Source organism: Coturnix japonica, chromosome 8, assembly GCF_054131305.1.
Source record: "Coturnix japonica strain WE chromosome 8, WE-NBRP24, whole genome shotgun sequence".
Lineage (NCBI taxonomy): Eukaryota > Metazoa > Chordata > Aves > Galliformes > Phasianidae > Coturnix > Coturnix japonica.
The window spans coordinates 9,359,683-9,387,370 of NC_140670.1; the positions used below are offsets into that span (position 1 = coordinate 9,359,683).

The window sequence follows — 27,688 nt, forward strand, 5'->3', positions numbered from 1 at the left end:
TGTACTTTCTGGCTCTGGTAACTGCAATAAGGATGGACTCGATTGCTGCTTTTCAGGTGAATCCATCTCCTGTGATACAGGTTCACGGCTCAGCAAGAGGGGAAAAAAAACCCAAAAACATGGCATGAACTTTCAGTTCAACTTCAGAAACATCCAGGCCATGAGAAAACTTACTGTGAGGGCAAGAAATAAAAGAGGAAAAAGGTGTTGCAGTTTACTCAGGCGCTTGTCTTGCAGATGAGAAAAGATAACATGGCCATTTCAGCCTGCAGCTCATGGGTAATGGCAGTACACCACCTAACTGAATGAAGTTTCTTAATGTCACCCCTACAAGAGTTGGCAAAACTACTATTGCTCTGAAGATGTGTTTTTCAGCTAGCAATCAATTTTATTTTTATTTTTTAATTATTTTCAATGAAATTAAATAACACCATCTTGATTCAGGCTTGTTTTTCTCCTGCCTTTTCTTCTCATCCAACCCAGCTGTGTGTTACTTCTCCGTATTTTAGTCTTATCTGCAAAAGCTTAAAAATTTAATTACCAAAAGAGTTTCTCGTGTATAGGAAAATCCCATGCAATTTTATTAAGGGAAAAAATGGAAAAGGATAAAGATCAGGACCATGGTTTTTAATTCAGTAGCAGTCTCTCCAGTGTCTCATTATCCTCCTTGTAAATGATTCATTGCCAATAATTGTCTGTGAAGAAAAAATGATTCCCCTGTTTCCAAGTCTCCCACATTTATCCTTGAGCTATTTGTATTTTGGATTAAGACCTTCCTTCCCCTATGAAGTCTGTGTAAATGTCTGTTTCCCCTTGGCTGTCACCAGGTGGAGAAGGAAGGCTGATCTGGAAGTGGCTGGTGTTATTCAGGTAGACCTTCAAAGCACTTAAAGACCTCTGCAAATCTGAGGTTTCAGCTGAAGAGCAGAGTAGGAAAAGTGATTAATATGTTTTTGAGGGCTGGAAAGATCTAAGATCCCTGTAAAAAGCTTTAAAAACTCCTACAATGTTCCTGGAGCAGGCAGGCAAATTACTGCCTCAGACAAATGTCTAGGCTCCTAGATAACTCTGTCGAATGGGCAGGTTTAAATGGACTGGTACTGTCTTGGAAATGTGGTGGCTTGATTTTCCTCGTAAAATGTTTCTGTTCTGTTAAATTGTTGAGACTCCTTCCTCTTTTTCCTCCGGCCATGTGGTACTCTTTAATAGAAGCTGAAATGAAATTAAGTGTGTTTCCTTACAGCTAGGAAAAAATGATCTTAATTCTTGGATACCCACTTGTCTTTAGCAAATGAAGGTCTCTTCAACTACAGCTTCATTTTTTTTCTAATAGGAACCACAACTGTCTTTGAAGCTGGTCAGTGATATTCATGCTTAGCTCACTGCTCTGCTCATCAGTGGCTTAGATTTCATCCTAGAATTATTACAGCAGCTTTGTGGAAATGCATTGTGGTGGAAGGGCTCACTTAGAAGCTTTAAGTTGCAGAAGAAGGTTGCAGCAGAGAAATCCACTTGCTTCTTGTTCTTCTGCTGATAAGCAGATGTTATCCTTGGCTGCACATCTGACTCCATGGAACCAGGAAACTGATACAATGGAGAAGTCTCCTTGGTGCCTGGACAGTCTGTCAAACAAGAAAACAATTAGCTTTAGGGTGATCTTTGTTTTGACTTTACAGTTTCTAATCATAGTAAGTCTTTGCTTGGATCAGGTACTGCCCCTGGACAGTATTGTGAACTGACTAATCTCATCAGTACTCCACTCATCGGTATGCTTCACTTAGCTCTGCTAACATGCCTCTAAGTGCAGATGAGGTCCAGGAGTAGATTGGTCTTGATTATCAGATGAATGGTGTAGAAGGGCTAAGGCCTTCTTGACTTTGCAACTGAAATGGTCTTAAAAGCAAAAATTTACATCACATAATTACTGGTCAAAAACACAGTTTTGTATTTGTTGATGTAGCTTGCTCCTCTAGATAATTTCTGCTCACTGCCTCTCTTGTTTATTACAGAACAGGAAAGGTGGATATGGAGCAAGGAGGTTCAGGAGGATGTGTATGTGAGCACTGAGTCAGCTGGCTACCGCACAGAGAAGCTGTTCCTTGCCTGACCTTTGCCACTGAGTTCTTCTGAAATGGTAAGTTCAATCATTTAACTCAGGGTTGTAGTAAGCATTTTGGTAAACCAGGCTCACTTTTCATGTGCTTGTAGTTGTGGTGTATATCAGGGCCAAATTGTTTTAAAAATACAATGTTTTTAACAACAGATACTATGGAGAGAGGCAGGGGTAGTGACCTATGTGTCACTGGTTATCTCCATTCTTGATGTGGCTGCTGAGAAAGTAGAGAAAACTTTGAAGATCAATTTGAATAGAAAGCTTGAAAATGGCATTCTTGCAGGTTTGAAACAGTTGAGCTGGTAAGCTACTGCCTTCCTGTCATTTCCTCATCAGCTTCTTATTTCTTTATGCTGAAAGTCATGTCTTCTCATCCTAGCAGAACGGACCATGCAGTGTTCTTTTCTGCTTCAGTGCAACGTCAGATAGGTCAAATTAAACAGCCTTCAGGTTAAACAGCTGAAAATTAAGCTGGATGACTTTGTATTGAAGCTAGTGAAGAGTACTAGCACTAAAAGAGGACTTTCTGCAGAATGTATGATGAAAAGTTGTCTATAATAATATTGTGAAGAGCACCTGGAAGAAATTATGATTTCTACTTCTAGAGCAGAATTTAAATTATATAGTATTATTAAAAAAATTAAACAGAAAAAAAAATGACTTGGTGATTGTTATTTTAACCTATATAAAGGTTGAAGTGAAATTTCATGAAAATTAGGATAGCAGAACTGTCTGCAAGTCTGTTACAAATGAACCGTGTAAGAGGATCAAATCAGTGTTATCTCCATAAGCTGGATATTGGTATTTCCTAGTGTTTTGCTTTGTACCTTTACATTCTTTTTAAAGCAGTGAATAACCTACATCAAAAAGTTATCAGTTTTTATTAAAGGAGCATTAAAATTTCATGCTTTTCAGTCTTAAACAAATCTCATCTATAGCCAGTGTGGAGAGCAAGTTATCTTTTACCTCTTTATCTATCCTTAACCATGGATATGATTTCAAATGTGGATCTGGCCAAGAATGAAAATTCTTTGAGCCCCTATTTCTTATGAGACCCCTGGGAATAAAGCATCATGCTTTTCCAGTGTCTTGGCCTCCACCTGCCAGGTGCCTTTGGAAAATTTTGCAGCTTACAAAGGACAAACCATTGGAGTTCACAAATATCTGTAAAAGCAGGCAAGCAGTAGACAACTCCTGCAAGCAAATCCAGCAGGAGGGTCAGTGTTTAAAGCAGAATAGGCGTTCCCTGCTTTTTCAGAGAAATGGGGTCTAGATTGGGTCTCAACTGTGCTGAAAGCCAGCAAAACTGCTGGCTTCCCTGGAGACAAAACAAAGTTTTGTCACTGTTATTCTCTGTTTTGAACTGATATTCCACCACTGGAATGCCACACTCATTTGAATGCATTGTAATACAGATCAGAGCATGTTCTCATTTAATTGCAAAAATGCACATTTTGCAAGCACTCAGTAGACAGCACAGCTTGAGATCTCAGCCCCGGTGCAGTGGTAAAGGGATAGCTGTGTGTGAAGATCCTAAACTGAGTTTTGGCAGGGGTCTTGTAGGTGTTACAATTTTTTTTCTTTGTGCTGTTCTTTATTCCTTTCATCTTCCTTGCCTTCCTCTCAGCCCCGCTCTTCTGTTGTTATTCATAAACTTAAATACCACCCCTCTTGCAGGTATTAATAATGTTCAATCAAATTTTACTCATATTTTAAGCAAGCGCAAACTCTCCAAGGTGAGCTAAATTTAAGCCAAGTTCAAGTACAAACAAGTAAAATGCACAGATTTCCCTCATTTTGCAGAATGCATTAAGGCATGGCGTGAGTGTTGGTGATTTACAGGGAATATTCAAGAACTCTCTGAGTGTGGCAAGACTAGCAGGTCTCCTGGGGGCCAATAGCTTCCTTCACTTTTACTTGCTGTCACACAGGGAATTAGATATTCACTCAGTGATGTGCATTTGTTTGCTTGTTAAACAATAGTAATGTATTCGAGTATGAAAATCACTTTTAAGCCAGTAACAAGAAAATCCTTTCAGCCTTTCTGATGCTTTTAAAAAATAGTTATTCTGATAAAGTGATGTGAAACTGTGTTTTAGAGTTTTTTATAACCTCTTCAACCAGTATACAGTGGATATGTAGAAATGAATAAAGGGTGTACTGTTTCCTGTTTATTAAGAATTTTCAGTCATGCATGTTATATGTAAATTTTGTGGCCATTTTATATTTTGGATTTGGAAAGCTTTTATTATGGAGATGAAGTTCCTGCTATGATTACAGCCTTGTGCACGAAGATGCAGGAACTCACAGGTACCTCCTTTCCTGTGGCTACAATAATTGAAATGGGAGGGAGAGCTCTCACGGTGTCAGTCAAGTTTTTCTCAGATCTCTACTTAACTGAAGTTCTGGCTCAATAGAGCTGTGCTTAACCATCATCAAATGGCATTCACACACAACCCTCCTCTGCTACTATGCATTTTTAATGTCTGTCTAATCAAAGTGAATCCTCTGAATAAGTTACATTTGTTAGAAATTTACTTCTGCTTGATTCAGTTGAGTTCAATGTGCTGGGGAAAAAAAACCATAACCTACTCTTTTTTTTTTTTTTTTTTTTTTTTAAGACATCATATTTTAATGTATTTTTTTTTTCCATCTCAGCTGTAAATGTCGTTTAGATTATTTTTAGAGCTGTGTGATCTGATGGGGTTCAAGCTGAAATAAACCTGCTGAAATCAAAGCCACTGCCATCAAGTGGAGCTGCGTCCTTTGTGGGCAGTGCTCAGGGAATTTGACTTCTTGGGCTGCGGTGTCCTGGTATGGGGCTGCATGGCATTCAGACAGCTAAGCTAGAGCATGAACTGAGTGTAGCAGCTGGGAGACCATAGTTTAACCAGTTGTAATGGCCCCCAGTAGAGATGCAATGTACGTTCACTCTCTCCCTTGTGATCTTCTTTAGTGTCACAACAGGTAAGCTAACCAACATCAAAGAATCTTTTCAGTTAAGCTCTGATGTGTATTTCTCATTAACCACCTCTTAGGAATATTACACCTGCTACAAAGGCTTCTTTTATGTGTGAAATAACTGGGTCACAGTTTTTTAATGTGTTTTTTTTTTTTTTTTTTTTTTAAATTCAAGATAAATATGTGGAATGAAAGCTAGTTAATTGAACTTGAAGTTTTCCATAGCTTTTCTGTTCAAAGAAAGTGACCCTTCACAGCAGTAGAACAGCCAGTACTCCAGTTTGTGATCTGTGGGGAGCAAGACATAGCTGGACAAATATCCTGCTGTTTCTCAGAGTGAGGACTTGAATCTGCTTGCCTCTGTTTCAGAAAACAGACAGAGCCTGCTGGCTATTTCTCTTTCTGTGCAGATAAGGGTATAAACAAACATGTGGGTGTTTATGCAGGGAACAGTTCCAGTGGGAAAGATGGATGAATCAGAACATCTAAATTTCTGCTAATGTCCTGACAGTGCTCTGCTGGAGGCAGTTAATCTGCCTGTGGAGAACTGCCTCTGTTATGCCGGTACTTCCTTCTTTGAAGTTGGAAGCTGATATGTCCTTCCCCTGCACACTCAGATCTGGGCTCCAAAGGGGACCCGTCCTCACACTCCACAGCTCCTGGATCCAGGCTATGGGTACTTTGCTCATTTGCCTCTGGAAGAGGATCTTTCCAAAATTATGCCTTGATGCTCTGATGCTAAATTTTTGAAATATGAAAACAACAACAAAAAAACTCCAAAGACTGGAGAAATTGTATTATGCCAAGTGTTAATAGGAAGTGCTGTGCACATGAAATGCTGGAATTAGAAAGATTTTAGGGCCATGTATGCTCAAGACTAAGCTTCTAAGCTGAGATGCTGGGAAGTGTTGTATCTTTTCAATTGTTTTAGTTTCAGTGTGGATCTGAAATAACAAGTCAGATGCTTGTCCTGGCCCCAAAGACTTCCATGTGAATGGGTGGTGGTGTTGTACCTGGATATGTAGGGTTGGTTTATTAACAGGCATTTGACTGTAAGAACTGTGACAGCAGGTGTGAAGATAGGCTGAGTTAGAGGTTTGCTTCAGGTGCTCAGCAGTGACTGCAGGAGGCAGTGGTGTCTGGGGCAGAAGCATTTATTCCACCTGGGTTTTGCTCCCATGCTCTTATCCTCCTTCTGAAGCCAGCTGCAGGTCTTGGGCTTCCACCCTACAGCTGGCCTGCCCATTATCCTGGCCCTTTACAAAGAAAGGCTCCTCCATCTTGGGCTCTCCCCTAAATCAACAGTAGGCAATATATAGTTGACCTTTATTAGTCTCATTTCTGCTGTTATCAATCACTTAATTTAAAAAAAAAAAAAAAAAGTTGTGACATTGGGGACTGATAACAGAAAATAACTTTTGCTTAAATCCTTTGTTGAACAAGGATCAAGTTAATTGTATGCTTAAAGAGAAATATCTGCCAATGTGCTCTGTGCTCACCTTATACTGGTGATGAATGCAGGTTCAAGCCCTTAGCTGCTTCTTCAAATGCTGTCAGAAAAGGAAGGCATGTTCCAGAAACAAAGTTCCTGTGTGGTTTTTGAAGACTTTGTTGTAATAAGGTATGGCTGAAAAAAAAAAGGCAAAAGGCCATTCGAATATTATATCTTTATCCTTTTCATGAGAGGATGGATCAAAATGTGAAAATTAAGAATTGTTAAAGACTAACAAAGAAGAGAGGCTACAGGAATGATTTTAATTTCCTTCCTTACCATATATAATGATAGTCCTAGGGCAGAATGAGGAAAATGTGGAATGTGTGAATGGAAATGTATCCATTAGGACTATACTATTTTCACTTTCCTTGGCATGAATATATAGCTAACAAAAATACATTGCAGTGCAAGAGCTCACTCTGTATAATTGATCCATTTGCTATCATAACATACAAATCATAAAACAGCAATTGGGAAGATGTCTTTTCTCAAAATGCCAGAAGAGTTCTAGTTACATAACATTGTATTTAATCTGATCTTAAATGTCTGCATTGTATTCATTCCATAATGAGATCAGGAATTGATTTGGTTTGCTGGTCTGATGCCAGCATAGTGCAGAAGTTTGTGTGTGTGTCTAAACAGAGGTGAAATGAGTTCAGTGTAGCGTGGTTTGGGGAGAGAGAGCAGCTGAGAAACTCCTATGTTTAGGGTAGGGTGTGAGCGTGTTTGGTATGAGCATCCAGTGAAGGATGGAGAAAGAGAACCAAATGCCCAGTGTCCCTTTAGAGAACACTTTAGGGAAATACACTGGGCAAGTAGAAAGAAAATGAGGTGCTTGTGGTGGCTGTTACTGCTCCCAGTTCTCTCCTTGGCAGCCCTCTCTGTTCTGCTAGATTAAAGTTACTTTGCTATTATGCATATTATAGGGAAAGATCATTTTTCTTAATGTAATCTTGCCTTGTAGTCCACTTGCTGTGGACTATAAAGGTGTTTACTTCCAGTAGGCTAATTGTATGATTCAAAGTCATTAATTAGCATTTATGTAGCTGAGTTCCTGCAGTGCTCTCAGGTCCGTGCTCATGACTGTTCGTACATGTATTTCCTAGCCTGTGTCATTATATATAGAGCTTTATGATTGCTGATGAACACAGAATACCAACTTGCAAAGCAGAGCAGATGGACAAGTAATCAGCTTAATGAGTTAATGTCACAAATGAGATGACCTAGCATTTACCTATTATTCATTTCTGCTAGGACTGTTTCTGAAGTGACAACTGTTTCTTAATACAAACTTGTAAAGCTGCTACTTCTCTCCTTGAAGCAAATGCTGCAGCATTACCAGGCTAGCCACACTGGTGCTTACCAAAGTGCCTAGCTGCTGTAAAGGGCTGGTAGGTTTTGCCTCAGAAAGTTACCTCTGTACTATACCTATCTTCTAGTTAGGTATCATTACTGTGCCACATAGACGATCACTTATTTTCTTGAAAACTTAAAAATCTGCTGTTAACACCTTGCCAGCATGTCTCTTTGGCAAGTGCTATGTATTCTTGTGGCTGCTTTCTCATTTAGTGGCTGTACTCTTCCTCTTTCAAAGAATGTCACACTTGCTGCCCTCTTGATACAGGAAATCATTTATATATGTGCCTGAGTCAATAAGACTTGTAGAGAAGCTTAGTTTTTATGTTCTGCTGAAGCAACTGAGAGAGTTAAGGGCCTGTAAACCACTGTAACCTTGATTGTTCCTTCAGAGCTATGCAACTGTTGGAGTTATTATTCCCAAAATGGCTCATTATTATTAGGAAAACAAAAAAGGTGAGTGTAAAGAGGGTACTTAGCTTTTCGTGCATAGCTTTTCAAAAAACATCCTCAGATTTGCATGTTGTTCTCTGGGTTGAAGGCAGCTCTCAGTTCTTACTGCGCTTCCCAGTGGATTCCTACAAACATACCCAAGTGCCTCTCTCATCCCAAACCGCGCAGCGACTGCTTCCGTGTGTGAGAACAAATGGGCGTTCCAGTTGGTAGTCTCAGATCTGAGAGCTGTTGCCATTTCTCTTCTGTAGAAACTTAACAATTTTCCCTGCTGGAAAGAGTCAGTCATCACAAGAAGTAATTGCTCATTAGTGCAGTGGGGAGGAAGATAATAATATAGCATCAATTATTTAACGTGCTACTGGTCTATTAATGTTGCCCTTAGTAGGTGCATTATTGAAATAAAGGATGCAGGGCACTTAAATTCCTTTCTAGGTCTCTATTTTATATTTGATGTTTTTCAGAAAGTTATAAATTAGGTTGTTAACTAATTGATTTATGGGATGTGCTCATTGTGCCAGCAATTTTCTGCATCAGTTGTAAATTACCTTCTTTTATTTTGTCATTTACATAATTATATTTTACCCTTTTGCCTGTGTGCATAATTTGTTACCCTGACAACCTTTATCATTCTAAAATTTTTGTGGGTTTTGTCAATATTTCTCATGTGGATACGATAGTGGAAAAATAGGTATCTACCCAAGTGATATGAGGTTTTAAGTGTCAGCACTGTCTAAGGATAAAATCCATTAACATGCCTTTAGAAAATAGATGAAAACGTTGTGTTATAACTGTACAAAATTATATGTAAAGTAGCCTTTTTACAAACTAGAGTTAATAGGAAAAAAAACCCAGCACTTTTAAAATTTAATTTAGAATGAGTGGATTTGCCAGTTGAATGACATGGAAATTTGGGCAATGGTAGTTATTTTTGCATTGGCTGTTTGAATGGTAGTACTCCTACAGGTCAGCTCTTCTGAATATCCATGAGAGTGCCCATTGCCTGATTGACAGAGCTGGCTTCTGGAGCACTGGGAAGGTGCTGACCAGTAGCCCTTGCCTACCCCATTATGTCCTCTGAGCCTCTGTTGGCTGCAGAAGACCCAAAGCCCTTCCTGGTCTGTATTAGCAGGTACAAATATGTATGCATATCCATGTAGTTGCATTTGAGACAGCTGCATGGTACAAAGTGCCCAAACAAATTTAGGAAACCCTAAACATGGTCCAGTAAAAGAGACGCATTAACATGTATTTTGGAGTGCAGCACAAGGCATATTTGTACACACAAGAGACATATATCAAATGCTTCTGCTGCTCAGGATGGATTTACAGCAGGCTAAGTTTTGCTGCTCTCTGAAAGAAAGGCTTGCTTACCAGTCTATGATAAGAATTTGTAGGCCATGTTTTACTCTAAAATTGTGATGGATTCACTAAGTAATAACTCACTTTCCAAATATGCAGCTGATTTCATGTTAAAGTGTGAATCCAGTGATTTTTATTTATTTATTTTTTTAAATCAGGATTCATAATTATGCTGAAGTTTCTACAGATTCCTTCCTGCAAATTCAGTAATTCAGATGTTTTGTTTAGTTTTGAGGGCATACTACTAGTTTAGTTTGAAGTCTAAAATTCACTTAGGAATGTTTAACAGAAGCAATACCTGTGGTGACCTTCTGTTAAATGGTGGTGTATGTTTAAGTGGTGCAACTTTCTTTTTTTGTTGCTCTTTTGGTTTCTGTTTAATAACGGTAATAACAGGTCACATTATGGCAGCGTATACCTTTTATTCAGTGGTGTGGAACCAAAATCTCTATGTGAGTGGTCCATCCTAAAGCTTGGCCACTTACCTGTAATTACTTTCACAGCAAGTTGTCCTTATTCCTAAACCTTCCCTAGCCTTGGGCTATTATCACTTTTAAATGCTACAACTTGTTTCACTCTCTTTTCTTCAGAATGTGTTTCATTTGTAGCTTTTAAATGTTACAAATTTCCAGCAGAACATAATTTTTAGAAAATGTCACCTGTGCATTTTGGAATCAAAAGAGTGGATCAGCAATTTGAAAAGAGGGTCAAGAGCTGGGTTTGGAGGTACTCAGATTAAGGGTACTTCCTTAGCTGAAAGGAAAAGCAGGATGATTTTTTTTTTTTTAAACCAGTGTTCCATAAACTGTAGAAATCAAGTCTATTTTTACTACTTCGACCCCAGAACTGAAAGATCCTTGAGTTTACATTTTATTAATTTGAAGTGAGCTGAATAAGAGAACATTGAGCATGCTCAATTTAATCTTCATCTCAGTGAACTAGAAGACCGTATTTTAAAGACTGCACAGTTTTTGTCATGTAGGTCTTATTTAACAAGCATCAGAGATTGAACAGGGAAGCAGCAGGACTCGCACAAGAAAGTAACTTTAGGGAAGCAGAACCTTAGAAACTTCCCCTGCTGGCCATTTGGGCAAGCAGTTGTGGCAGCGTTTCCAGGATATCAAAATGCACTTGTTGGATCTGGTGCTGAAGCAATTGCCAAGAATTAAGAAAACCAGACAGCGCAATTAGCATGGAATACCCTCATGTGTTTCCTTCACCTTCTGAAACATCACTGCAAATTTCTTTGTCTTGGATAAGTTTTGGCTGGATGGGTTTTATTACACTAATTTGCTCTCTGAGCTGACTCTGTTAGTGTTGGCTTCTTAAGTAGAACTACTGGGTAAAATAAATAGCAAACAAGGTTTGAAAGCCATATACTTTTACTTGTATGCTCAGAAAGAAGTAGTAAAACTCCTCCATTGAGGAAAGTGTTTGAAACTGTTAGACTTATGATTAGTGGCAAATATGATTTAAAAAACATTATTATTATTATTATTATTATTATTATTATTATTATTATTATTATTATTATTATTATTATTATTATTATTATTATTATTATTTGTAACTTTGGGATTTATAAGGGTATTTCTTGGAGAGTAACTTTACTTCTGTGGAACAACTTTGTCTTCCTTACAAAGACGATGAGCTTGGGATTTTAAGTTCAGCCTCCTTCTGTCAAAGACTATTGGAGTATTTCTTATCTTTATTTTACTTATTGCACTGAACGTCTTTAAAGAATGTATGCTGTATACAAGAAATAGCGTAGCTCTGCCCTAGAATATGTAAGGACTTTTTTGTTACTACCGCAATGTGTATGATCCTAAAAGCTTAGCTTTGTACAGCAGCTGCTGTAGAAAATGGTTTTATCACAATCCTATGAAAAATGCTTTTTGCTTAATGGAAAGGAGATCTTTGAATAGTTGATTTTCAAAGTATCCATTGAAGCAGTGGAAGTTAGTAGCTATTATTGCATTGAAAAATGTAACAGTGTCTTAAGTTTAAACATTTTAATAACTGTTCCTGAGAAATGTGTATGTGCAGTTTGAGGAGTACTGACATTTGCAAAGTTTGAAATGGGGTGGAAATGCCTGAGTTTGTTGCTGCATTTGGAATAGAATACTTAAAAATAAAGCAAATAGTTCCTCAGAGAGCCATTATCAAATCATCGATGTTTTCTTCCACTGCTACATACTGTTCAAATCAGTCCTCATCTAGGTGTAAATGAGGATTTGAATGAGGATTTCTTACTGTTTGGAGAGCCAGCTTCACATTTCCATTTACTACTACGTCTTATAGATTTTAACATCAGCAAATTATTTTTTACTTCACAAGCAATATAATTACTAGTGACAATAGATGCTAGATTAAAGAACCAGTTTAGAAAAAAAGCAATGATATTCATAAAGTGGAAGTAATTTCAGAAGCTAGTAGGGCACTAATGCAAATGTCTGTACCTTCTGGACAAAAACACTTGTTTGCTCGTGGTAGTGTGAAAAGGACTCGTGTTGCATGTGCCAGAGCTGCTGAGAAGTTATTTGGTGAGTGCTGAGAGGATGAGCATCTCTGCTGCTGATTTTTTGGGATGGCTGATGGAACTTGGTGTGTATGTTTACATGAATTTCTGAAGTTCTCTCTGATCAGAGCTAAAATTGCCTCCTGATTTATTGGAGCTGATGACCCTTAAGCAAAGACTATTAGTCTGCTTAAAGACTCCCATTTGACATATGTGGGCTCTAGATCAGGCTTCATGTCATTAAACAGCTATATTTCCTGAATCTTGGAGATGAATGCACTGGATTCTTGAAATGATATTTGAATTAAGCATTATGAGCCTGAAGGAGGAAGTAATGGGCGATATTCTGTAATGTAAGTTATAGGGGAAATTGGAATAGAAGATGATAATGGTCCCAGAGGGCCTCAGTGGTTATTAATCTCATCATCTTTCTTCCCTCTGTCACCTCTCTGAGTCAGAAAGTGGTGGTGAGAGAGACCACAAAACTGGGACAAATATCAGTTACTTTGCAACCCAAAGTTGGTGGCAATTGGCAATTTGGTGAATACTAATCTGCTGTGACTTTTTTGAAATGACACAGTTAAAGTAATATTTATGGGAGAAAGACCACCACCAACAATAACTACAAAAGCACTTTAAAATCTTAAAGCTGGATGTAAAGTAATTTGTGCTTATATATATATGTATAAAGTATGAATTTTGTAGTTTATAATATTAAATTTAAAGGATAAAAAAGAAATTTCAGGTAATAATTTAACTGTGTGGAACTGCTTGGAATGATGCCACCTTTTGCTTCTCTCTTCTATAAAAAATAATAATAATAATCTGGTGGTCCAAGTGACTGAAGTCTGGAGTTGTTCCAGGTAGTCCTGAGCTGTGTTATCTATGACTGTCTTCTGTCCCACTGAAGGCTGAGGCTGCTCTGATCTGTTGTCACATTTATGTGTGGTGGAAAAGTGGATGTCTAGGAGATCTCAACTGCCTGCAGTTGTGGTCTATAAATTCTTTTTAGCATTTATAAAAAGCTTAGCATATATGAAATTGTCTCCTTAACATATAAAAAATCTCCTTGGCACGCTTATGAGCCTTCCCACTGTCCCCTTCTTTTAGTGCTTTCCTGAAGTGCCAACCTAAGCAGTGATCTGCTGTGGGTCTTGCAGAAGGGCTTCCTTGAGTAGGAAAGAGGATTTGGGCCTCATATTTTTTGGAGAGATGAAGAAGAGAACAGGGGGCGGTATGGTAAACCCAGCCACCTTTTTCTTTCCATGGAGTGTCTCCCATTTTTTTTACTCTGAATATTTCACTTGTGCACAGAGATGTGGGAAGCAGGAGAGAAATCTAACTGTTTAGCAAAACAGGAGTGGAGGCAACACCTTCTTCAGGTACAGGTTAGTTTTAATATACTTCCTTGCATTTTTTCAGTCTTAGCCCTAAAACAAGGATATCTCTGAGAAGGTTAATCCTGTCAGTTAATGTGATGGTAGAGAGACTTTTTTGAGTAGAAATTCTAATCTTGCATTCTGCTCATGAATAACAAAGGCTGTAGTACAGAGAAAATTAGAGGTGAACTCACTTTTCTTTATTCTTGATTATAGAGTTCAGTGCTTGCACTGCTCCCTTTGCTGAAAGAACCCCATAATCACCCTCTGCATTTCCTTTTTATGCTCACACGCTATTCAATTAAGAATTCATTAGACTGCACACCTGCAGTGCCTTTACCCTGAACTGTAGTTTTTAGCCCCCTATGTCTACACAATTGTTACACGGCCTGTGCATGTTTGACTTCAGCCAAGTAAAATTCACAGAGAAAATAATTTGCGAAGATAAAAACTTCTGTCTTATTTTAAGCCATTTCATAAACAAGAAGTGATAGTTTTTTTGGTGAGCACTGAGGACTAGAAGTGAGATTTACTGTGACTTTCTGAGTAGGTAGGACAGGTGAGGGCATGAATGATGAATAACCAGAGTGCAGTGAAGCTCCCGCTAGAGCAAGAAAGATGGAGAAGAGGATTGAGGAGCTGCTGCACTCCTTATGTTGGACATAACTAGCAAGAGGCATTTTTTATGCTTTTTGGCTCATGTCCCTTCTCCCTTCTAGACATGTGAACTCACTTGCTAATCTTTGGTGGCAATGTTTTGATTTTGGTACATTTGTGAGAGTTCTGTTGCTAGTAGTTTGTGGTTGGATCCTTTTCATTTTGCTGTTTTGGCAAAGGTTTTCTGAAGAGGGCATTGCCTGCATGTTGTTCTTAGCTGTGTTTGAGGTGTAGTGTAGATACACAGGGTTCACTGGAAAGGCAGGCATACCTCATGTGTCTGTGTTGTTCTTCCACTGTAAAGTTTCATACTTTGCTAATAATTACTTCTGGTTTGCTGGTGTGGCAAAAAGAGGCAGGAGGAGCAGTGAACCAGCAGATTTGAACAATAAGTCTTGGTGCTGAATGCTGCCTGTATGTGAAATCTAAGATTTGAGGGTTTTTTTCCTTACACACTTTCTTAAATTTATTTTGTTGTGAGTCTAGCGTGTAATGCACCCAGGACAGGGGTTTATAATGTTTTCTTTTCCAAAATCTTTACTTACTGTTACTGTAAGATCCCAATACAAAAAAATACATGCTTTGTTTTTAATGATGATTTAGCATCTTAAAAATGATATTTACCCTGGATGTTTTTATGGTGTACTTTAAGCAGTCTGTTCTTCTCTCTACACTGAATAAATTTTATGTGGCACAGCCAGAGACTCATTCGAGCATCTCCTCCTCAGCAGCTGTAAATGACAGCAGAGGCTGAGGGGGCGGCAGGAGTGTAGAAAGGAAAAGGAGGTGATTGTGGGTTTTTAGTGTTTGAAGACAGTGCAGAAGGAATAGAAAGGTGAGGATTCCCAGAAGGGGGAGGGTAGAAGCTCTTCAGAAACACAGGGGAAATGAAAGAGGAAGGAAGACATGGTAGCAGCAGCTCAGGACAGTAAGTTGGGGAATTCAGTCCTGTACAGCAGGTTTCCCCTTAGGAGGTTTAGCTACAAACAGGCTGACAATCCTACAGCAAAATAGTTTGGAAGCCCAGGAAGAAAGCTGAAACCCAGAAAACTTCCCAATACACTCTTTCTTACAATAATGTCTATGTTCAGTGCCAGTCCCAGCAGGTAATCTTGCAGCATGTGACAGGACCAGTGTGTGGGAGAGGCTTTTTGGATGTGTGCAGGGCTAAGCCATGCTCAGGGCAGCTGGACAAAGCAGTCTTGTCAGTGCGCATGTGCTGCCATCATGGAGCCTGCTGCTGGGTGAATGTCACCTGCTGTCAATGGGCAGTGATGCTTCACTTGTGCTAAAGATTGATGCTATAAGTGGTTTCAGTGCTTTCCTTTACTGAAACCAGCTATACTGCAGATATATGTGGCATAGCATAATAATCATCCCTTCCATTATCCTCCCTGGCTTCTAGCCTTCACTAGGTGTAGGAGATAATGAGTAGATCCCCTCTGAGAGCTGATGTTATGACAAATGCACGAGACTTACCAGGAGATCTGAAACCTGGTTATTTTATATAGTTTGGAAGAAAATTGCCTTTGCATGTAAGTAAAAGCTATATGAAAAAAGACAGTAGGAAAAAAAAATCGGCGTAATGTTCTTTCTGAATGAGCTTTTATCAAGGACATGAGCAAACACATAATTGTCAGTTTGATTGCAGTTCACATACAGAAAAACCTGTGTGCTTATGGGGCTCTATCAGGATCACCTGTTAGCAGGAGGAATTCCTCCCTGCTGAAGCTGAGACCTTTTTCCCAAAAGGGAGATGCTAGTGAAGTTTCCCTGAGCTATTGCTGGAGCTTACAGACTTCAAATCATCAAAAGGAATTCTAACAAATTTGTGATGTGTGGCACTAACACACAACACTGAGCAGCAAGGGAACCAAACCAGAAACAGGAAATCATCCAAAGAGATGGGAGAAAGGGGATTGTACTAAACCAAAACCACAGTGGAAATCAACTCTTTTTGCACCCCAGATGCTGATTTGGGAACATGGTCATAGAGTATAGAAATAGATGTTGCTGGCATGCATTCTTTTTGTATTTGTTATATTTACATGTACATGGTATTATTACTCTTGTTGCTGAGTAGGATTTGGGAAGGGTCAACAGGGCTTGAGGCCATAAATGAGTTATGCACATTCCTTTAAATGAAGGATTGTAAATCTTCTCATGTTTTCAAACCATATAAAATTTGCCAGCTATTGGTAGAACTACCTGAAGATTACTTTTTGATCATTTGATAGTTTATTTGTAATTGTTCTCTTCTGTCCCTTTGGCTGTTGATTTTACTGGCTCAAAGAAATATTTGTTGAAATAAAACTCTCATGCCTTGATAGCACAGACAACATAAAGCAGAATGGATGTTGCTTACACAAGTAGTAACTGCAAAATAGCCATTGACTTAAAAGATATATGACTTGTGCAGAAACTTTAAAGCACTCAAAGTGGCCTAAACCAATTTTCACTGCCTGCTTAAAATACCAAAGCTTTTAAGTATGTTATCTTTGGATCCTCTTAATGCTAAGTATATATTCCCTGTTTCTTTGGCTTTGGGGGAAATTAATAATGTTAGCTCAGGCTCTGGGATACAGGTTAAATGAGAAAAGGATTATGGAGAATTTCAAGAGGCATGACTTAAACCATCTGGTAGCAGAGAAGTTTGTGGATACTTACTCAGTTTCATAGCACTTTTTGTTTGCAGATCTGTCACACTAAGAAATTACACAAGCTCATGGAAGATGTTACTGAAAATGTGTAGTCAAGAGATGATCTTCTCTGGGACACATAAAAGTTGCCAAGTAGGTCTTTATAACAGTATTTAAGATGTTTTTATTTGTAAGCACATTTGTGAAGATGCTAAGTCAGGTTCACTTAGAACATTCACAATTGCATTAGAAGGTAAGCTTAGATACTGGCAGAGAGGAAGAATTTTTATTGTACAATAAAAACATATTGAAATATATCCTCTTAATGTTGTCTGAGTTATGATTATCAGATCTATATCTTTATGCAATTATTTTGGTCACACTGAGCAATATTTATGTCATAACACAACAGCTGCATTCATTGTCATGCTCTGACTGTAGTCTTTGGTGTCTGTGATTCTTGTTTGCTCAGCTTTCTCCTTAGTGTATGATGCTATTTATCTTCATACTGAAAAATCAAGTTGGCTTTGTATCACTCAATGTGACGTTTTGATATTTTCCCCTAAGATGTGACTAACAGTGAAATAATTCAGGAAAAGCAAAATCTAGGATGTTGCTTGGTAAACAGGATGTGCTTGTAAATGCAAAGTGAAGACTGCTCTTGATTTCTTTATCATGCTTCTCTGTGTGACAGCATCCCACGGCTTGTTCCTGCACAACTGCTGCCCTGTTCACTGCTCTTACTGTAACCACTGCTCAGTGATATTGGTATTTATCTTTTCTTGGAAAGGAGTTCTTGCTTTATTCACATTATGTGTACTTGGAAATGGAGCAGGTACTGTCCTCCATAAATTATTGCCTACCTTAATTGTCAGGCTACTAATGATGGGCAAATTCAGGCCCAGATGTTTATACTGGACGCAGCTGAACCTGTTCAGTCTTGGCTCATAGAACAAATCTGTAATCAGTGCCAAAAAGGAGAAACTATTTTATGAAGACTGAATGCATAATGAATATATGCATCCTATACAACACACAGTTCTTAAAATGTTAAAAAGAAATATTTATGTCACTGTTCTGAATTCTGTATTGGAATTACTTTGTCCTTGAAAAGCTTGGCAAGGGCTGTCTCCCACAGAAGCTGAGTAACAACTAGCTTTAGAAAGGATTAGCATATGTGGTGTTCCATAGAGTGTAGTCTAATCCTGACTATGACTTTTAGATTCCACAAAAGTGTAAATGCTAAAGAAGATGGGAAGTGAATCAGAAACCTCCTGAGGTAATATCAAAATTGTTGTAGTAATAAGAATATTTTGAAAGGACAAATAAGGCTGTTGAATATTGAAACACATTTTGCGTTGTAAGTTGACATAACTTTTTAATTGCACTCATAAAAGGTGCAGCATAACAAATGAGTTATTAAGGTCCCAGAAGCAGCTGTTGTGTGTGAACAATCAGCTTCTAACTGCTAGCTACAGCATCATTTTCAGGACTAACTGGAGGCTTTTATAGCTCTAAGCAAAGTGAAGCCTTCTGGGTCTTTGAAGCTGCACGCCCTGGCTCTTTGTTCAGAACAAAATGAAACTGTGCTATGGGAGATGTGGACTTTTTATCTCCTCTTGTGGGAGATGTGGTCTCTTTGGCTCCCCAGAGAGGGAGGAACCCCAGTTTACTAGCTTACTGTGTTGGAGAATAAACTGAAATCTGCTTGTGAAAAAGGCGCCCCAGAGATGGGGACTCCAGCGTCGATATGTCCATTATCAGTGCAGCCACATCCTCCTATGGAGATGATGGTCAAGTGGGGAATGCAAGGGTACCTACTGCTTGACTTGGGGCCTCACCATTTTGTGCATCCCCAAAGGCCTCAAGAAAATGTTATAACTTCACTTTGGACAGGTTAACTCTGTGATACACTGCTGCTGTCAGTCCAGAGTGATTTCCCAGCCTCATTCAAAGAGCTGTAAACTAATAGTGCTGCTATTGCACTGCTGTGGAAAACAGGTGTTTCTGCTGACCAGCAGCATCTGTAAGGCAGCTAAGTAGAGACCTGTTGACAGATCATCACCTCACTGTGCTTATAGGTTATCCAGTGGCCAGGTCTGATGGGGCGAATAACCAACTTCTTTGTTGCCCAAGGTTCTGTGAGACAGCTCCAGACAGCCACTTAGGGGGATTGCTGTGGGAGAGCACTCACTCTATATGATTTAAAGAAGATGTATTATCCTGGATGGGGTGCCATACTTGAGCACAGTTTGAGTACTGCTGTTAGAGATTAGCTATCACTATTATGGCATTGACTTAGTTCATTCCCATATCCTTCAAGTAGCTGCTGTCACAACAGCACCTTCTCAAAAAGGTCAAAAAAATTGTAAGGCTTGTAAGGCCAGTGCATAAACCTGTTGGATGCTGCTGGATAAAGCTGCTGTTGTTTGGGATGCGTCTCTGGACAAACAGCAGCTCACTGAAGGATCCAGCTTCTTTAGGAGTAGAAGTCCTTATGATGGCAAAATTCTGAAAAGTAATGAAGTAATAAAATAATCCATCGTTGGTACAACAAGTTGCAGCCACAGCACAATGAGTAGAAGCTTGTGGGGAACTGAATTCTGTGTACTCATGCACACAGTGCATATACTTAACAAGATGCAAATACAGAATAGAGTGGGAATTGTAGTTATAATTGTTGGTGCTTACTGAGAAGTTACAGAATCAATGTGCACAGTATTTGATCATCTAAGCCACTGACTGTCTCTCAGTTTTAACTATATTTATGTTGGATGCAGGGTTCAGCACATGGTTTTCTTCATTGCTTTTTGTATTTCAGAACATGAGAAAAATCTTACCTGAAAATAGAAATCAAAGATAACATTCAGGCAATTTGCATCTGTGCTGTCTTCAGAAAGCCTACACGTGTCTAGTGAAGAAGCAAACTTATTGCCATGTTTTTTCAATTTGATCTTTTATTGGTAGTGAAAATATTTTCCTGTAGAGTAAGAGATTATTGCATTTCAACCAAAAAGTTATCACAATTCTGCAAAAATGATTGACACTTTGCAGTATCAGCCCTTGCAGCTTATTTAAGTCAGAATTCAAATGCTTATTTGATCTGAATGCGTCTTTTTGGTTTTGTATAAACACATGCAAATGGACATACTTCCTTATTACAAACGGAACATTTTCCTTTCTCATTCAGGAATGTTCTTCTTTCAAGGCAGACATTAGAAAACGTGCATCAGATAACTTGTTTTGTTTACAGGTAAAAATTTGTCTGAGACATTATAATGAAAACAAAATAAGTTAGAACGTTTTTATCGGTTTTTTGTTTGTTTTTGAGATTTTTCAATTGTCCCCTCTACAATTACTTGCTGAGTCTTCAGGAAACCATATCCATATGATTTTAATTTCCCTAACTGAGTTACCCTATCTCAAGCTGAGAAAGATAGCTAAGCAGAAATGTTTGTGCATTGCTAGTGCCCTATCCTTAACCTCACAATAGCAGTCTGCCTCTGGAAGGACAGCATATCTCATTTCTTCCACAAACTTTGAGATTCTTCACTTTGTCTGTCCTGTTTTCCAACACTCACTGGTCAGCTCCCTTTCATCCGAACTGCTGATTATTCCATCAAGCAGCCCGTGCTATGGAGAAATATAAAACTATACCAGGCTCTTAATTTACTTTACATTTTGTAGTGACACAGTCCTTCTCTTTTAGAACACATATAATGTATCTTTTACCTACACATTGGTACATGATTAAGCTATAAAATCAGCACCCATTAAAGCCTAGCTGCTAAGCAAGAGACCAAATACATGATTAATTAGAATGCATTTTTTCAGCATAACATCATTTACTCATTCTCCAAGCCTTGTGTCACCCACAGATATTTGGGATATAAACCAGAACAATGGGCTGAGGTATTTTCTTCCAAAAATGTGCATAGCAAACCCTTGAAAAGTCATCTTAGAAGTTCAAGATGTCAGTGGCACAGTTGCTTATGAACCACATTTATCATTCTTTATATATATACTTAGCAATTTGCGTTCTCTCCCTGTGCTGTAATATCTAGGTAGGACATTGAGCAAATGTGAGGCATTGCAGAGAAGGATAAAAGCATAGGAGCTGAACATGCTATTCAGCTGCTTGCCAGCAGCCTCTTGAATGAGCAACAGTCTGGTGGTTGTGGGTTAGTCAGGGTTTCTGATCATGGATCTCTGGCCTGGTTTGTCTCATTGTCAAGTCCTGGGCAGCCCACAGATGCTTCTGGTATGGAGTGTACATACCTAGCAAGAAATCAGCCTTTCTGCTGATGCAGGACATGGAGGAAAGCTGGCAGCAGGATGGGAGGGCTGTGTGTCTCCTTGCTGGTAGGAGGGAGCAGCTCTTTCATGCAAGAGCTTGTGTGTTTCAGCAGGGAGTATGGAGAAAGAATGGGCAGTTTAAAAAAATGAAATGCACTGTATGGAAATAAAGACTCTAAAGTGCTGTTTGTCCTTCACACCATGCTGAAAATGTTGAGGGCTACTAACACATACATTTAAAATTTTATTTTAATGCTGTTATCACAGGTATATCTTATGGTGTACTTGCATATATGTGCTACCTGCCTATGACCTACATTTCCTTTTCCACCTTCCGCATAATTAATGAAATGTGTGCGTACATAGTCAAGTCATATTATTGAAGCTACAGAAGTTGTTATTAACATGTTATCTAATTTGCATAATGAAACCAGATGGCTTTAGAATATTTAAGCATTTTTATCTTAGATGTAATTGTCATTGTGTCTTTAATTATTAACTGAAAAAGAAGTTACAAGAATAATACATATGAACTTTCTGGAATGATTGATTTAAATAAAAAAGCCAGAGCAAATTAAATGCCTTGAACTGATGTGATCTGGCACCAGTGAAGGACAATAATGGTTTTAAAACTCATTTTTGTAGCCTTAAGCTTATTTCTAGAGCTGATGTTAAAGTAGGAAATAAAAGTTTAAAGTATAAGATAGATATGCTTTGTGTTAGACTTGTGGAAGTTCTCTATGTGCAGATGATTGAGTGATCTTGAAAACAGTGTAGGAAGAAGGTAATTTTTACTTAAAAATGCTTTAACAAACCAGTTGGAGCAAAGAGTTGGACTTGGTCTGAAAATATAGATATTATAAAAGGAGCATTTTCATGTAAATGTGGTAATTAAATAAGTATTTGACTTAATGCGCGGCCATTTGTAGTCAGTTTTCAGCTGTACGTGTATATTTTTGCACACATCGTGGTCTGCCTTATAATGTCGCCCCTTGCATGTAACATCTTTCAAAAATGTCTTTGCCTGGAGCATCTTCCAAAAGACACTGAAAGAGCACAATTATAAACCTGCTGACCCTACTGAAATTGGAGAAAAACCTCATCTCAGTCAGGTTTTTGGAGGCTCAGCTCATGGAATGGCACTGGCTTGGATGAACTGTGCTGTTTATAACCAAGCTTCTTGCAGTACTGTGGAAACTGACTTAGGTAGATGTTGTAAACAAGGACTCCCAGGCTTTGACAAGAAATGATTTGAAGTAAACAGAGTTGGTTTGAGAGGAGCACCCTACCAAAACCTACTCACACAAAGTCCTACAGCACTGGCTGTAGATTCGGTTTTGAAGTGTACACACTTGTCTTGCTAAGGGCCTGCTGTAACATGGTAACTGAACAGAATAAAAACGTATGGGCAAAATGCTAAGGTGAAGAATGCCTGCAACAAATGGCAAATTCTGCAGTTCATTAATTAGTAGAATCATATCCAGTGGTAGTCTAAATCTGCTGATGTAAAGCCGACTTACCGTATCTTAGTATTTTTATCTCTTTGGTGAGCGTGTCTCCAGTAGGTGCGTCGTAGGCTCTGCAGAGGATAAGCTGCCAGATTTCATTTCCTGTGCTTTGCTACCAGGTCTTACAGCATTACTTGTGTGTTTAGGGCTGAAAATCACAGAGTCTCATTCATTTCTCTTTTCCTTCAAGTAAATGTTGTTCTGCCTTTGGAGAAGTTTTAGGTTGCCAACCTAAAGGGAAGGTTTTCATGTGCACTGAGGTTTATGACAGAAGAGACTTGCAGCAATCTTCTGAGAATCTGCAGGTCCTGCAGAGAGAGCTGCAAAGGCAAGAAGGGAGTAGACCCAGCCAAACTTCCCAGGTGCTAAAGAAGCAAACTTCCTAAGGAGCGCAGAAAAAAATCATACAGTTTGCTGCAAGCCAGAAGGCAGAGCTGTTAAAACTGTGAAGCAAAAACACATCCTGATAAAGAAATCAGTTCTAAAGCACCATTCAGTCAGAGACCCAATCACTCTGGGGGTAAGATGTACCTCTCACTTTTCTGGTCTGCTTAAATAGCAGAGAGCCAGACTGCACTCTCAATGGGCGCGGTTGACTATTTTATCTGGTTTGGAATGAAAGCTTAGTTTGGAGCTGAGAAATACTTGACAGTGAAAGTTTTTATTAAAATTGCTAACTTTCCTTAAAGGTCACGTCTCAGTAGAAAAATATTTTGTGAAATTGGTGCATTCCCAAGAAAAATCTTCTAGAAAAGTTCTTGTTCAGCTCTACTTCTGTTCCATACAGCGTAGGAGGGTGTTTTTTTCAAGATAAGCATTTTTATATTCCAAGCTGGTGAAATTAATAGTCCTTTGACTGTTGCACCTTAAGGTTTCTTCACATTTTACAGGTAGCTATTTTAGAAGCTCAAAATCCATTAAATACGGATGGAACAGCTGCTATAGTGAATGTACCCCTTGATGCAAGCAGCATAAAACCTGAGGAGGTCTGGAAACTGAAAACTTACCTTACTTTGAGGTGTTGCAGACCCAGTGGGAGAACCCCACGCAGGTGCTGTTAACAGCCTGTTCTGAAAAAAACAGTCGGTAAAGTGAGGCTTTTAGAAAGTGTTCAGGCATATGTTTTCAAAGGCAAAAATTGAACTTTGTATTTGCTTATGGTGAGGGAAAGAAAAACTATTATTAACAAAGATCTGGGCTGGAACTGGAATGTAATCCTCTCAGCTGCATTTTCCTACTCAGCTGAGCTACAGAAGCCAGCAGTCACAGTGTGTGGAACACAGTGCTCAGAACGTTCCTTTTTCCACTCAAAATCTATTACTGGGGTTGAAGACAAGTATAAGCAAAATGCAGAAACAACTGGGTCACAAAGCGTCTGCCTTTTAATACTCATTTATATGAACTGGAACATTTATCTACTTGTAAGGCTAATATCTTTTGTTACTTGATTTGGAGGGGTGTCCTGCCTATGGCAGGGCACTGGAACTAGATGAGCTTTAAGGTCCCTCCCAACCTAAACCACTCTATGAATTTATGATACTTGACTTTAAGTATTTAACGCTGACTCCAGAACCTTTTATAAAGTATGCTGAAAGCAAAAGCAAGGAAGAAATAGATGGCAGTAGCAATACGAAGTAACATAGATTATTGCTTTAGTCTCTTTTGTTCCCTTTAACATGGCATCTCAAAGAATGTGGATATAGGTGGGTGATCTTCATATGGATCACCATCAAAATTTTGAACCGAGTTCCTCAGTGTTTCTCCCTAGGTACAGACTGGCTGGCATTAATTGCTGGAGGATTTCATTAGCTCTGTTTAGCAGTTCTTCAAAAATTTGAAGCAGAAAAGATGACTTGCTTTGTGCTGTTGACCGATGCTCCAGTATGAAGCATTTGAGAAGGGTCCAGAGATGATTTATCCCTACCTTAGAGGGCGAGTAGCTTGTGGTATTGTGAAGCCTGTCAAGGTGATATACTTAACAACAGCACTGTGATTGAAATGAGTTTTTTCAAAGTCATCTGAACAAGGACAATTTCCCCAGAATTATTGTTTTGCTTTAACACGCACACATAAATATTTCTGAATTTGTTTGTTTTTTAAAAAAGCAGGAAGAACAAAATTACTATTGAACAGCCATTATTTCCTTGGAGAATTAAGAGAAAAGAGGAAAAAAATAATGAGATCGTGGAAAGGTTGCTGTGGAAACAAGAAAAGCAACAGTTAAAAACATCTTTGAGGTGATAGTTCAAGAAACTTAGGTTGAAAATCTGCTGTGTTAATTACAACCAAAGGAACTTAGGGGCATATTCTTATCTTTGTTTTTTTTTTTCCTTCTGTGGAAAAGTTCAAGATTAAATACAAGCATCTGTTTTGTTAAATGTATGCATTTTCTATAAATGTGTAAATGGCTTTATGCCAATGAAGCAAAACTGATGAGCAAAATAATTCTTTAATTGGGAAGAAGTAATGAAGAAAATAGAAGTAGCTGTGGTAGCAAGGATACCACAGCAAGGATTGAAGAAAATGGTTTGTTTTCTTGCTGCTCACAGCGTGTGCTCTGCAAAGAGGTATTGATTTGCGTGGCCAAGTACATCAGCAAATGTGCAAGGAGTGCCTTGTGAAAAAATGTTGTCTGTACTGGTGCATCTGCTCTCTGCAGTTTGTTGAATGGTGTGTCTAGTAGCAGAAAATGTTACTGTAGCTCCCAAGGATGTGATGCCGTATAGTGATATTATGTGTTGGCAAAGATGAAATCCGCATTAGAAGTTCCAGCAGGATATATCACGTGTTCCTTTCTTTAAACCTTGGCTGATGTGCTGTAGCAAGATCACCAGTAAGTGGTAGCAGGAGAAAGGCAGGCTATTCATAATGCCTCTGCTCAAGTATTGCCATCTGAGAGCTGCAAGAACAAGTTCTAGTGTGGCAGGATTTATGGCCCACTACACACTCTGATTGTTTTGTGCTTTTTCTTTTGCAGAGCATAGTTATTGCTGAATATGACGTTGAGTTTGTATTTTGGAACTTGGTCATGCTGTGTTCTGAAGCATTTTCAAAGATGTTTTGAAGGGTGTAGGGATGTAATGGAACTGTTCTGTGGGAAGCTTGCTTCTAGGAAAGGGTATGGAGGCATAAAGAAGGGAGAATGCTATTTCCCCATAGAATATCTTCATTCTTCACTTGTATTGTTACTGTATCAGTGGGCAGGTAAACCTAACAGATAATGAACGTGTTATTATGTGACCTGAAATGTTTAAAAAAGAAGAAAAGGAAGAAAGAAAAAGTGCATGTAGATGTTAGCATAGCTGATATGGTTCTTCGAAGGAGTGATATTCTTATTACTGCTCCCAGGGGCACGTTCCTCAGAGGCTGAGAATAAAGGAGGGCTCCAGGCAGTCAGCTGGCTTCCTCAAACACAATTGGCAACATATCAAACTGGGATGCATTTTGCTTTATACATATAGGAAAAATGATATCTAGAAAGGAGAAGCATTAATGAAATTGAGAGTTTTGTGGTTGAGTTTTTTGAGGCAGTTATTAAATGCTGCACTCCAATCCTCTACCTGCAGTCCTTAGCACAAGGCTGTAGCTGCACAGACGTCATTTTGGTAATGAGATGAGACTTATTACGAGACTGAAATTAATTTCTCTTTGTTAAATTTATCTGTGTAGAGCAGTTATAAAATTGCTTACAGCAATCAAGATCCTGGTGGTTTGCCAGCTTTTTAACAGATAAGCAGTTTGGAAATAATTATTTTCCAATAGTGTCATTGAAGTTGAGAACATTTTTGTTCCTCCTACTCTTTCTGCTTTCTTTTTAATTAAATATGGGGGGGGGGAAAGGGAGGGATATGTTTCTAAAAATGTGTAATGAACAGGCTCTGAATACCAAGCACGAATATTGTACTTATTTCTCCTTTTAAGCATTCTCATGAGACACTGCAAGACTTGGTGCAACTTCTGTATTCTGTTTTATAAAATAATTTTTTGTGGTATTTCAAGTAGGTTGTAACTCATCAGTAGTGCTATTAGATAAATCTTTCCGTGTGTGATGCAAAAATACTTGCACACATCTCTGTATTTAGCTGTAAAAGAACATCAGTGCTCTAAAGTTATGCAGAAACTGAAATTATGGAAAACTAATTAATGGTCACGTTAAAATGCATTTCACGCCTCTAATCAAGATGCCTGTACCTCAGTGCAAATTTACTGTGCAAATAGAAGGGAAAGTAAGATGCGAATTTATCTCCCTTTGGGGTTATCTGATTTTTCTAGTAGCATCTGAACTCAGTTGCAGTGTGGGGCATGCAGGGCTCAGAGAGCTTGGAAGGGATGCAGGCTACTTGCTCAGGGAGATGCTGTGGGGCTGAGGGAGGACATGGAGACTGAGTTTCTTCCTGGTAGATATTAGCAAGTCTGGAAAGTGTCATGGAGTGCCTCCCTTTGTGGGACGTGATAATACAGGTGGGGGACAGAGGGGCAGAAGAGATGCTTGCAAAGGTGAAGGCACAAGTATTGCTCTGGTGGGGAGAGCTATTCCTCCAACAAGGGCAGGGCACAACTACGTGTGTGGCAGTGGGAGGGCAGCACTCACTGATGCTGTTAGTTAGGCAGTGTGCTTTGTGCTCTGGGTGGAAAGGAGGATGGAAAAGAAGAGACCGATTAAGATATTCAAGATATTATATGCCACAAGATCTGTGGTACATGCTGTCCAGACCAGCAGGAGGTGTGAGTGGACTGCAAATCACTTGCTTGGATTTAAGAGAGTGTAGTCACTGCAAATTAAACCTTACCCAAATCTATAGGCTGTTACTTCCCAAGTTCAGAGACACACCTACTGTATTTCTTATTTCTTTTCTTTTTTTTTCTTTTTTTTCTTTTTTCTTTTTAATCTTCTGCATGAGAAAAAAAGAGAATTATTGATAAGTTAGAAAAAATAACCTGGACAGACTGC

The 27,688-nt window shown here is 38.8% G+C and overlaps 1 long non-coding RNA gene across 1 annotated transcript in view; it reads left to right on the forward strand.

Annotated features, from left to right (window-relative positions):
* Nucleotides 1–2,009: 2,009 nt before the first annotated feature.
* LOC116653630 (uncharacterized) overlaps nucleotides 2,010–27,688 on the forward strand; it is a 41,683-nt gene continuing 16,004 nt past the window's right edge. Inside the window, exon 1 of the long non-coding RNA XR_004307829.2 lies at nucleotides 2,010–2,134. This is a non-coding gene — a long non-coding RNA (uncharacterized LOC116653630). The remainder of the gene's footprint in view (nucleotides 2,135–27,688) is intronic.